The following is an 11,973-nucleotide window of genomic DNA, read 5'->3' on the forward strand; positions in this document are numbered from 1 at the left end:
CCTGGGATAGGGCCAGATTTGAGGGAGAGAAGTAATGATCACATCAACTTTGTGCAAGAGTATTCCGATATGGCAGTGGCTGTCAAGTAGGTAGTCAAATATACTGATCTGGAACTCAGAAGAGATATCTGGACTAGAAATACAAATTTAGATGCCATCAGCATGTAGGTAGCATTTAAAAGCATGAGAGTGGGTAAAATCATGTAGAGGAACAGTCCAGAGGGAGAAGAGAACCCAGAATGGAGCCCTGAGAATTCCTCTTTTTGAGATCATGTAGAGGAAAAATAACCAGCAAATGAGGAGGTGATAGAGAGGTAGGAGAAAAACCCTGAGTGTATAGGTTCATGCAGGTAGGGAGAGGAGAATGTTTTAAGAAGGAGAACTTAGTAAACTATGCTGAAGACTGTTGAGGGGAGGAGTAAGCTGAGGACAAAGAAGGGTTCATTGTATCTGATAACACAGAGGGCAGTGATGACCTCAGTAAAGACACTTTTGGTACAGTGATGAGTGCAGAAGCCATACTGGAGTGAGATAAAGAAATGAATAAAAGGTGAAGAAGTGAAGACACTATATGTAGATAATTCTTTGGAGAAGCCTGGCTCTGGAAGAAAATAGATTTGATGAGAGCTGGAACAAGAAGCTTAAAGGAAGATGTTTGTTTTACAATGTAAATAAAAGAAAATGAATACCGTTAGAAGGATTCATTAAAGAGGGAGAAGTTGAAGATTCAGGGATATGGATATGTTCCCTGCAAAGGCAGGAAGGCCCATGGTCCAGAGCACATGTGAAGAGTGTGTCCTCTGATCAGAGTGACACACTGTGACAAATATGTACTGAACGCCTACTATGTTCTTGGTTTTATTTCAAGTCCTAAGGATCCAACAATGAGTAAATCATGATCCTTGCCCCCCGTGGAGCTCGCAATCTGATGAGAGAGATAAGCAATTAAACAGACAATTATAATTAGGTTGATTAATGCTATAAGCGCAGGGTCCTGTGGAAGCACTAGGAAGAGGCACTGTTATGGGTTGAGTTGTGTCTCCCAAAGAAAGACATGTTGGAGTCCTAATGCCTAGTATCTCAAAATGTGGCCTTATTTGGAGGTAGAGTCTTTGCAGAGGCAATCAAGTTAAAATGACATCATTAGAGTGGGCCGTAATTCAATACAACTGGTGTCCTTATAAAAGCAGAAATTTAGACACAGACACAGACACGCACACAAGGAGAACGCCATGTGAACAGGAAGAGACTGGGAACATAGAAGCCAAGAGACACCAAAGACTACCAGCAAGCCACTAGAAGCTAGGAGAGAGGCATGGAACAGATTCTTCCTTACTGGAACCAACCCTGCCTTGATGTTAGACATCCAGCCTACAGAACTATAAGAAAATGAACTTATGTTGTTGAAGCCACTCAGTTTGTGGTACTTTGTTATGGCAGTCCAAGAAAACTAAACCAGGCATTTAAACCTATTCAGAGTGTGGTGGTCAGGTTAAGGGAAGACTTCCCAGAGTAGGTGTTATTTGAGCTGAATCAAGATAAATAAGTAGGATTTCATGGGTAGAGCCTGGGGAAGACATTCCATATAAAGTGATCATCGTTTGCAATATCTAGGAAGTGAAAGGGAGTATACATGGCTAAGCTACTGCAAGTAATCCAATGTGTCTGCACATAGAGCATGTGGGCAATGGTGGTAACAACTGAGACCTGAGAAGTTGCAGCTTCTATTCATGAAGGGCCTTCTATTCCCAGCCAAGGAATTTGGACTTTATCCCGAAGCCAAGTGGGTGGCCTTTAAATGTTCATTCTCCCCTCCACTATTCACCCACCTTACTTCATTTTTCCGGGAAGCCTTCTCTTACATTTATTGTGGCACTTCTCACACAGAACAATAAACAAGAATTTGCTTCTTGGTTTCTTCCAACACACAGTAAGCTCCTTGAAGGCCGGGATGGTGTCATGTTTACTGAGATAGATATGTCCAGTGCCTGGAAAGTGCTTGGCATATAGTAGGTCCTCAATAAATGATTATCTGGTATGTTATTTGTGACTGCATTGGGACTTCCTGGATCTCTTCAGGGTGATATTCCAGGACACATTTTCCCTTGACTCTGCTCTCCTCTTCCTTCCTCTCACTGATGACCCAGCACTCTCCACACTTGGCTCTCATTTCATTTCTCCACTTGGTTTGCCCTGTGGACCAAGGCCCCTGGGAACCTTGGGCATGCTTCCCCCACCCCTACCCCAAATCAGCAGTCCCCACTTCAGGCAGCTTCTCATGCATCTGGGTTCCTATTGTCCCCAAGGGAGCTGGGTGCACACCATGCAAAGCCCTCCAGTCCACCCCTGTCACCTTGCTCCTGCCCTCATGGAGCCTAGCTCCGCTAGGGCTAGTGCTTAACTTAGCCTAAGCAGGCTCATTAGGTCAGTTTCAAGGAAGTGGTTCTGGCTAGAATGAACCAAAAAACAGGTGGCAGCTTTGTCAGGAGGATGCAGTTGAGACTACAGGATGGGGCAATGAAGTGGCTGGGTTTGACAGGTGGGCAGGGTCAGATAATCAGAGCAATCTCCAACTGAGCCAAATTTGACCCCTGGGATCCCCGTTGAAGAAGGCAAAACAGGGTACTAAAAAAGGAAACCAGGAAGAATGATGGTCAAGGCAAGATGCTAGGCAGAAACCATGTGTTTTGCATTAGATTACATTTTTTTTTTGAGACGGAGTCTCGCTCTGTTGCCCAGGCTGGAGTGCAGTGGCGTGGTCTCATCTCACTGCAACCTCTGCCTCCTGGGTTCAAGTGATTCTCCTGCCTCAGCCTCCCGAATAGCTGGGATTACAGTCACCTGCCCCCACGCCCGGGTAACTTTTTTGTATTTTTAGTAGAGACGGGGTTTCACCATGTTGGCAAGGCTGGTCTCAAACTCCTGACCTCATGATCCACCTGCCTCGGCCTCCCAAAGTGCTGGGATTACAGGCATGAGCCACCATGCCCGACCAGATTAAATTTATTTTTTAAAAATGTACATCCTGCACCTTTTGTTTCCTGGCTTTTTAATGATTGCCATTCTAACTGGTGTGAGATGGTATCTCATTGTAGTTTTGATTTGCATTTCTCTGATGGCCACTGATGATGAGCATTTTTTCATGTGTCTTTTGGCTGCATAAATGTCTTCTTTTGAGAAGTGTCTGTTCATATCCTTCGCCCACTTGTTGATGGGGTTGTTTGTTCCTTTTCTTGTAAATTTGTTTGAGTTCACTGTGGCGAGGATGTGGAGAAATAGGAACACTTTTACACTGTCGGTGGGACTGTAAACTAGTTCAACCATTGTGGAAGTCAGTGTGGCGACTCCTCAGGGATCTAGAACTAGAAATACCATTTGACCCAGCCATCCCATTACTGGGTATATACCCAAAGGATTATAAATCATGCTGCTATAAAGACACATGCACACGTATGTTTATTGTGGCACTATTCACAATAGCAAAGACTTGGAACCAACCCAAATGTCCAACAATGATAGACTGGATTAAGAAAATGTGGCACATATACACCATGGAATACTATGCAGCCATAAAAAATGATGAGTTCATGTCCTTTGTAGGGACATGGATGAAACTGGAAACCATCATTCTCAGCAAACTATCACAAGGACAAAAAACCAAACACCGCATGTTCTCACTCATAGGTGGGAATTGAACAATGAGAACACATGGACACAGGAAGGGGAACATCACACACCGGGGCCTGTTGTGGGTGGGGAAGGGGGGAGGGATAGCATTAGGAAGTATACCTAATGTTAAATGACTAGTTAATGGGTGCAGCACACCAACATGGAACATGTATACATATGTAACAAGCCTGCACGTAGTGCACATGTACCCTAAAACTTAAAGTATATTTAAAAAAAGACAAAAAAAAGTACACCCTTTAATGCCAGCCATTTCAACAAGCATAAACACACCTCAGCCTGAGCAATCTTACACACACACACACACCACAGATTCAAAGTGACGACACACAGACCCACGCCAGCACTGGCAGAACTAAGTGTGGAATGGTTGGCAGATACTGTCACACTTGATCTGTTTGCGATTGGCAGGGAAAGAGTGATTCTCAGGCCGGGCGCGGTGGCTCACGCTTGTAATCCCAGCACTTTGGGAGGCCGAGGCGGGCGGATCACGAGGTCAGGAGATCGAGACCATGGTGAAACCCCGTCTCTACTAAAAATACAAAAAAATTAGCCGGGCGTGGTGGCGGGCGCCTGTAGTCCCAGCTACTCGGAGAGGCTGAGGCAGGAGAATGGCGTGAACCCGGGAGGCGGAGCTTGCAGTGAGCCGAGATTGGGCCACTGCACTCTAGCCTGGGCGACAGAGCAAGACTCCGTCTCAAAAAAAAAAAAAAAAAAAAAAAAGAGTGATTCTCTTTATGTGTGCAAGTACCAAATAATAGACTCATTCATTCAAGTAGCCAAGTACTTTTCTCTGTAATTGTTTCAAATGTATAGCTTTCTGTCTTGTAATACCAAGTGAACTTGATACAATTTAACTTTTTCTGGATGATTCCAGGACGTCTTTATGCATATTAATTACTGTGGGCTGGGCTGAGATATAGAGTGCTGTTAAGTGCTATCTCGAGGTGTATTGGACTCTATTGCTCCACGAAATGCCTCAGTGTAAATATCCTATTTACACAGAGACACATTACCCTTATATATGCACAGAAACACATAGGTATAAACACACACACACACACATATCTTTCATGTAAATGTCTCCATACAAAATGCATACACAAATCATGCTGCATAGACACACACAGTGAAGTTACTCAAAAGCTACCTATACACTCTTTGCAGCTAGGTTCATAAGTAACTCCCTTTCCTGTAGCCAGTAACCTGCTTCTTTTGTCGTTCTCCTTTCTTCCTTTGCACGCTAATTATTGGGATTAAGGAGTTAGCACCTCATTCACTGAGTTGATGGTTTTAATTGGTTGCATCTGACTTAGTTAAAAGACGGCATTTTAACTACAAAGAACTTCATTGGGAGATGGGCACCGGGCGAGTTATTAAAAGCAAGTGCATAACAGCTCCTTGGGAGGTCATTATTTTGTGCTTCTCCCCCCACCCCCCAGAAGTATGTTTATGATTGGTAACAAGGTGAGAAGAAATTCCCTGACTTCATTAGAAACCCAGAAAAAGAACTTTTATTTGCCAATATCTTACTTCCTTGCTGGAACACATTTCTTCTGGAGGGTGCTATGGCAAAATGGCCTGGCCCAAGCATACTTTTTGTCTAAAGGGAGCGGTAATAAACTCCCTGGAGCTTCAGGGCTCATCCTAGACAATACTCCCGCCGCTCCCCGCCTCCACACTCACACACAGCAAAACAGCCACCTCATTAACTCAAAGTTGGAAGTAACTCAGACACCACTAAACTACTTGTATTCACGTGTGCACCACCTCAGGGAGGGGAAAAGAAAAGTTTCACAAACATTTGACTAGTATCTATTTTATATGCATATAAACAATGTGCTCATCAAAAACCTTTATCTGTTCATTGAGCCAGGCTGGCAGAACCCAGTGTGACATGCCTTGGTTGGCAGATACTGTAACACCAGATCTGTTTGGCATTGGTCAGGAAGGAGATGTTTGTAAGTGCATGTCCCAAATAATAGAAGCGTCCCTTGCAGTAGCTAATTATTTCAAACAGATAGGTCTCTGTGTTTTCATGCCAGGTGAACCTGACACAATTTGCCTTCTTCAGGTTGATTCCAGGCCATCTTTAAGGATATTAATCATTGGGTCGGGCTGAGATGTGTAGTGTCTTTAGGAGCAATCTTGAGGTGTATCAGACTGTTTAATTATCCAATAAATGGCCGCAGGCTGTCTTTTTTTTTTTTTTTTAAGAACTATTCTGTCTTATATCTGAAGTTTTTACTTACTGATAACATTGTTTATGCCTCCAGTAGTCCATTGACATTTTCTCTTCTATCCTAGGCTCAGAAACTAAGCTGAGTTGCAATTGTGTATAAAGTAGGATTGTGAACCTTAGGGGGTTTTTCTATAAGTACTCTGGATGAGGTTTGGGGCATAGATTTTGTATTATCTTTTTTGGCTGTCCTAAGGTCTTTAAAGGTTATTTATTAGTTTTAGCTCTGTGAGTACTAGACAATTATGATTTCCAGGAAGGGGACCTTTAGATAAGTAATATATCAGTATAGTTAGGGTTAGTATAGATAAAGCAAACCTTATTAATTTGGACTTCACTAGCTCATGATATGGGACTGCTTTATTTATAGACTAGGCTTTGGAGTTTACCATTCCACCAGCTACAAAAAGAAAGGATATGCTTGGTAAACTAATACCTTAAACAAAATTACAGGGGAAATATAGGTTTAATTTACATGTGAAACATGGTTATATTTATCTATTTATTAATATTGATGCCATTAAGCCATCTACTTGATAATACAATTCATTGTCTATATTTGGAGGTAACAATAGCAAACAATAACATCTCAATTAATCAGTCCATTAAGTAGGAATTTCCTTTAAATAAAGTTAGCCTGAGTACACAGAGACATAGAAGACTAATGGAAGCTCTCAGTCCTTGACTAGCAGGAGTGGCAGCTGAAGAAATGAGACAGCCTATCTAGTTTCTTTCAATGGAGGAAGCTAAAGGTCTATAGTGTCTTCAGGTCAGCAATAACCAGTGTAGGGTCAAATCCCAAGGAAACAGAAGTACACTTGCAAACTTGAGTGAGCCACAACCTCCCCTTGGAGTATGGCTGGAATTGAGTACTGTTTCTGACATTATTCTGTGAAGGAAGTTTCTGAATAAAAAGAGTCAATATTAATAGAGGTGTTACTTTATAACTTTGAAAGATATCCTGACTTTTCAGTAAGTCAGGCTAGTCTTCCCACTGATTAATAGTAGATAGGCCGGTACCATGCTAAGTGTGTTTTATATATATTATTTCATTTAATCTCTGTGAACTTTGCAGGTGGATATTATTTCTATCACGTAGGTAAGAATTCACTTGACTACATTAGTGAATGATCATTAAGTTTCAAGCCCAATTCTAACTTCAGAGCCTGCTTCCTTAACCACTACCATATACTGTAGTTACTCAGGAGATAGGATAACACAAATAGTCTAGGGTGCTATAATAGGTATGTGTCAGCAGCTAAGCTGAGACTTGGGGTAAGGGGCTCTCCCAAACCCTACTTACTTACCATTGAAGCCCATATGGAAATGACCTTCAACTAGCTCAGGCTGAGATAATGATGATGACAAGATACATGAAAGAGAAAGTACAATATAGGCATCTTAATTTATAAAATAATTATCTTTGGGGTCACATATACATTGAGTTTTTACTCAATGTTGGGAACTGTGACCAAGGCCAAAATGGAAACATGCTTTAACTTTCAGGAACAAAACTGTCAGAGTCAGTTAATTGGTCATGCACTAGCTAGTATTGGTGGTGAAATGCATGCTAGTTTCATATCACTGCAAAAATCAGTGGCCATTGTTTAGAGCAAAATCTCAATATAAAATATTGCATAAAATGAATCTGCAAGTTAGATACTTCATGTATTAAGAGATGCTTATGGGGGCATGAATAATATCAAGAGCAAAAATTGGGACTGCTATGAAAGGTTTAGGGAAGGTCTCCATGATGATGCGTGACTGGGTCATCTAGTTATCCACAGGACAGATGGAAATATTGAAAAGGTCAGAGATTTGCTTCATTAAATGTCTTTATGTCTTGCAACTGTGAGAATGATGTCTGAAGGATCCAATTTGGACGAAGAAGCTGACTTGTTCTGGAAGAAACCCTAAACACAAGCAAAGTTTCTATAAAGATGTCAATTCATTTTAGATGATGAATGAAAACAGAAGGTTTGACATTTATTTTGAACTTTCCAGGGAAGCTCAACAGAACAAGATGTTCTTGAGTAAAATAGTAACTTGGGAGGAAAATGGTTTTCCTAGTGTGATTAAGAAACGAAAGTGTTAGAATCTTCAGAGGCAAACTTCGGTCTGCCAGAGACCCCAAGATAGGCACAGAATCCAACTACAGATGAAGATAATGGATTTGTGCTATTTTTCCAACAACCATGGCACTGTCATGTAGAATTCACCTCTCAAAGGTAGTCAAACTAATAGGATAGACATTCTGAAGCACTGGCAGAATTATGTGGTTGACTTCTTCGCCATCACAGTGTTATGAATGATACATCACTTGTGTAATTTTCATTGTGCCTAGGCCACTCAATAATTCTTGTGGGTTCGGCTCTGTCCTAGGCTCTTGGAACAATCATAGTTTGGCACAGAAGAAATATTAGAAATTCAGGCTTACTCTGACCTTGTCATCTCATGACTTTACTTGGGATCCTACTTAATTTCCTATAACTCTTCTAGAACCCAAATCTCGTATTTGGTCCCCCAATTAACACTCGAGATCCCTGAGAGTAGGATTCTGGTTTGCCTCTCTACAAGTCTTTTTAATCCTTACTTGAATACTATATTTCTATCTGCTCTTGGGTTTCCTGGACTCCCTCTGCCTATTTCTTGCCTTAACCTCTATTATTGCCACTGCCATGTCGCCCTGACAATTTGTCGCCTGCTTGAGCATGCTCCATAATACTTAGACCCATCTTAGAGTTTGTATTACACTGACTTGTCTGTTTAACTTTCAGATCCTGGCCTTCTCTGATTTGGCCCAAGGGCCTGAACTGCACTTAAGAACTTGCAACTAAAACTGATAGTTAAAGAATCTAACTTAGTTGAATGGTATGACTCAACTTAGTCTCCAAAGTTATTTATTACAGCAATCTCAGAAAGACTCTTGGCCATTTGTAGCATGCAAATCTATTCTCAAAAGATGAAAGTTAACCTCAGCTAAGGAGGACCAAAAGTCTGTGTCTAAGGATCTAAAAAATATACTCGAAAAAAGTCCCAGTGTTTTTTTTAAAACATCAGTGGAAAAAGTGTGTAGTTTCCCAGGGAACTTCTGTGAGAGGAAAACTCTCATTTGGATTATAAATTCTGATGGGTTTGTCACACAATTATTCCTGTCACTTTGCTATTACTGTGAAACAGAGTTTGATATCAGCTTTGTTAGACTCCAATCTTGACCATGCAAAGAGTATTGAGACCTTATAGTCCCCACGCTCTATTTGTGTCTTCATTCATATTTATGCCAGCAATAATCTTGCACTACAGATGAAGTTGGGGATGGAAGGTAAACTTGAGGAGCCTGTAGAGCTTGAGAAGAGGAAGAAACAGATTATAGGTTAAAATTTAGAAATCTTGGAGACCCTGCCAGGATACTCTGAATATAGTTTGCCTCTACTTTTGGTTTGTACTACAGTTGACCTATGCACCCCACTCTGAATCCCAATTCATTTGGCTGGGGTCCTGATACCTGCCTAACTCTTGGAAGTTCCTTCTTCCTCAGGTCCTGGACTCTATCTCTAGGTCCTTTCTCCAGAGTTCTACTTCTAGGCACACTACTCTGCAATTTAATTCTAGCTTTGCACCTGAAAATGATTAGCCCTACTGCCCGGAGAGCCACTTTGCCTTCCTCCTTCCCAGCCTGGCCCTTTGATATAGCAATGCTAATACAGACAGTCCCCTGATGTTGAGGCAGATACTGTTGGCAACTTTCTTTTAGACCAGGCCCAAAACCCACTTTGCCTTTTCTTGTCTCATACTTGCCTGTTCCAAGTTTCCTCTCCCTCTTTCCTGAGCAGCTGCTGAGGTACTAGCAAGCCATCTGGCCAAAACAGCAGGGTTAAAGTACAAATTGAAACTGGAGCTCTTCTAATCTAGTATGACAGTTTGTACTGATCAGGTTAATGGGGATAATTTCTCCTTGGCTTGTACAGAGACATGAAAATTTAATCTGATCTGCTATTAATTACTCTGTCCAATCATTAACATAGTGTTTCACTAAATAAAGAAAAATCTATTCACACGGCAGAGGCAAGCGTATCAACCAACGCACGATAATAGAAAAGTATTGCCTTTTGTGTCCAGCAGGGAAGCTGTGCTACCACTGTAAGTAGGACATGTACTTTGACACGTTTCTTACCATTAGGGATGGACTGTCCTAAGCCAAACAATCTCTTCCAGTTCCCTCTGGGGAATTACACACACATTTGTGAGATGATCGGCAGGGGATACTAAGGTACACCGTGGTTTTGGGAACAGAGTGAAACTAATTGGCTCACAGGAAGATTAAATAACCACATCTCTAGTGAGAGCAACAAAATGCCCTATCAAATAAATGAAATGACTCTAGATGGCTCTTTTCCCTTCTTCTATTAACAAGTATTTATTGAACAATTATTCAATGTTAAGTGGCTGTGCTGGGTGCTGAGGATGTAGTATTCAAACAAAACTGACACAATCCTACCTTTGCGAAGTTTCTAGTGCAAGTAGGGGAGAATTATATATATAATATATGTATTATATATACACATATATTATATACGTATATATGTGTACATATATACACACATACATACATGTGTGTGTATATGTGTATATATAGCCAGATAATTATTTGATTGCAGTTGTGAAAAATTTATAATGAAAGAGAGTCAGGGTGCTCTGAAAGTATATCATAAAGGGACTAGATATACCCCCAAAATTAGCCAGATGGAAAGTGGGGTGAGGAAAAAGAAAAAATAGCATGTGTGAAGGTACTGACGAGGCAAGTGGGTCAGGAACTTAAAGCCAGAGGGGGAAAAGTTTAGAGAGCAAGAAAAACACAAAAGATGAGACTGGAGATTTAGGCAAGGGTTTATATCTGTGTAGGCCATGAATGGATTATAGATGGACCACATGTCATTAGAGCTTGTGACAGGTAATCATGGCCACTTCCATGGAGCATTTGGGCTTTATTTTAAGGACAATGGGAAGTCATTGAAGGTTTCTAGGTTTAGTTGATCTTAGGCTAGTAGATATTTTTTTTAAGTTTCCCAATGGCCAACTCACTAAACACACCCCTGGGGCTGTTTCAGAAACCTGGACTCAGAATGAAACAAAAGACATGTATGGATGGAGCAGACAAGGCATTTCCACTCTGCATCTGCACAGAAGTCTAAGCAGAACCCCTGAGAAGCTGAAGAGTAATTACATTTCTACCCTGGATCTGTGTCTTAACCACAAGGAGTGTGTTCTGCAGGCTCTATTTCATAATTGAAGGTAATTACAGAAGTTAAAACTAGATTAGAGATAATTAGACCCTATACAACAGGGAACTCTGTGGGTGGTCAGGAAGGGAGTAGGGAGAACCAGCTGGGAAAGTGTTTCCCCAAGTACTTGGCATCCTTTGACTCATTGTAAGCAGAGGTTTTTGAGGTGTCTGTCAATGCTTCTGGTGTCTTTTTACAACTTGAGAGTGTTGGCAGGTGAAGTGAAGTAAACACATGTACACACACACACACACACACACATCACTGACAACCAGTCATGATTACCTTTTTCCTCAAGCCAAAGGGCTTCATAGGCCAACAGCCAACAAATAGAAGCAAAGGGAAAAAAAATGTAAGGATTGCATACAATTAACTTATTGAGCAACTATTTTTTGTCCTGTTCTGGATCTAGAGACTGTGGGGGAGGCATGGTAAGCATATGATCTTGCCTTTAAGGTGCTTCCATGTGTATTTGAGAAGTTTGATATGGCTGGAGAATATATCAAAGTGGGAGAAGGGGAATGGTGAGGGGTGGGCTCAAGAGATGTCCAGAGGCCAGGCTAAGGAGCTCTGACTCCATCCAGGAGCACTGGGGAACCAAGGAGGATGATAAACAGGGAAAGGACAGGATCGTGTTTGGACTCCAGAAAGATCCATCTGGCCACTGTGGGGTGGGTAGATGGGGAGTATGGCAAGGAGCAAGGTCGGAGGGCTCAGTTGAAGCTGCTTGTGGAGGGAACTGGGGGTGTCTAAGATCATGAGGAG

Source organism: Symphalangus syndactylus, chromosome X (assembly GCF_028878055.3).
Source record: "Symphalangus syndactylus isolate Jambi chromosome X, NHGRI_mSymSyn1-v2.1_pri, whole genome shotgun sequence".
Taxonomy (NCBI): Eukaryota; Metazoa; Chordata; class Mammalia; order Primates; family Hylobatidae; genus Symphalangus; species Symphalangus syndactylus.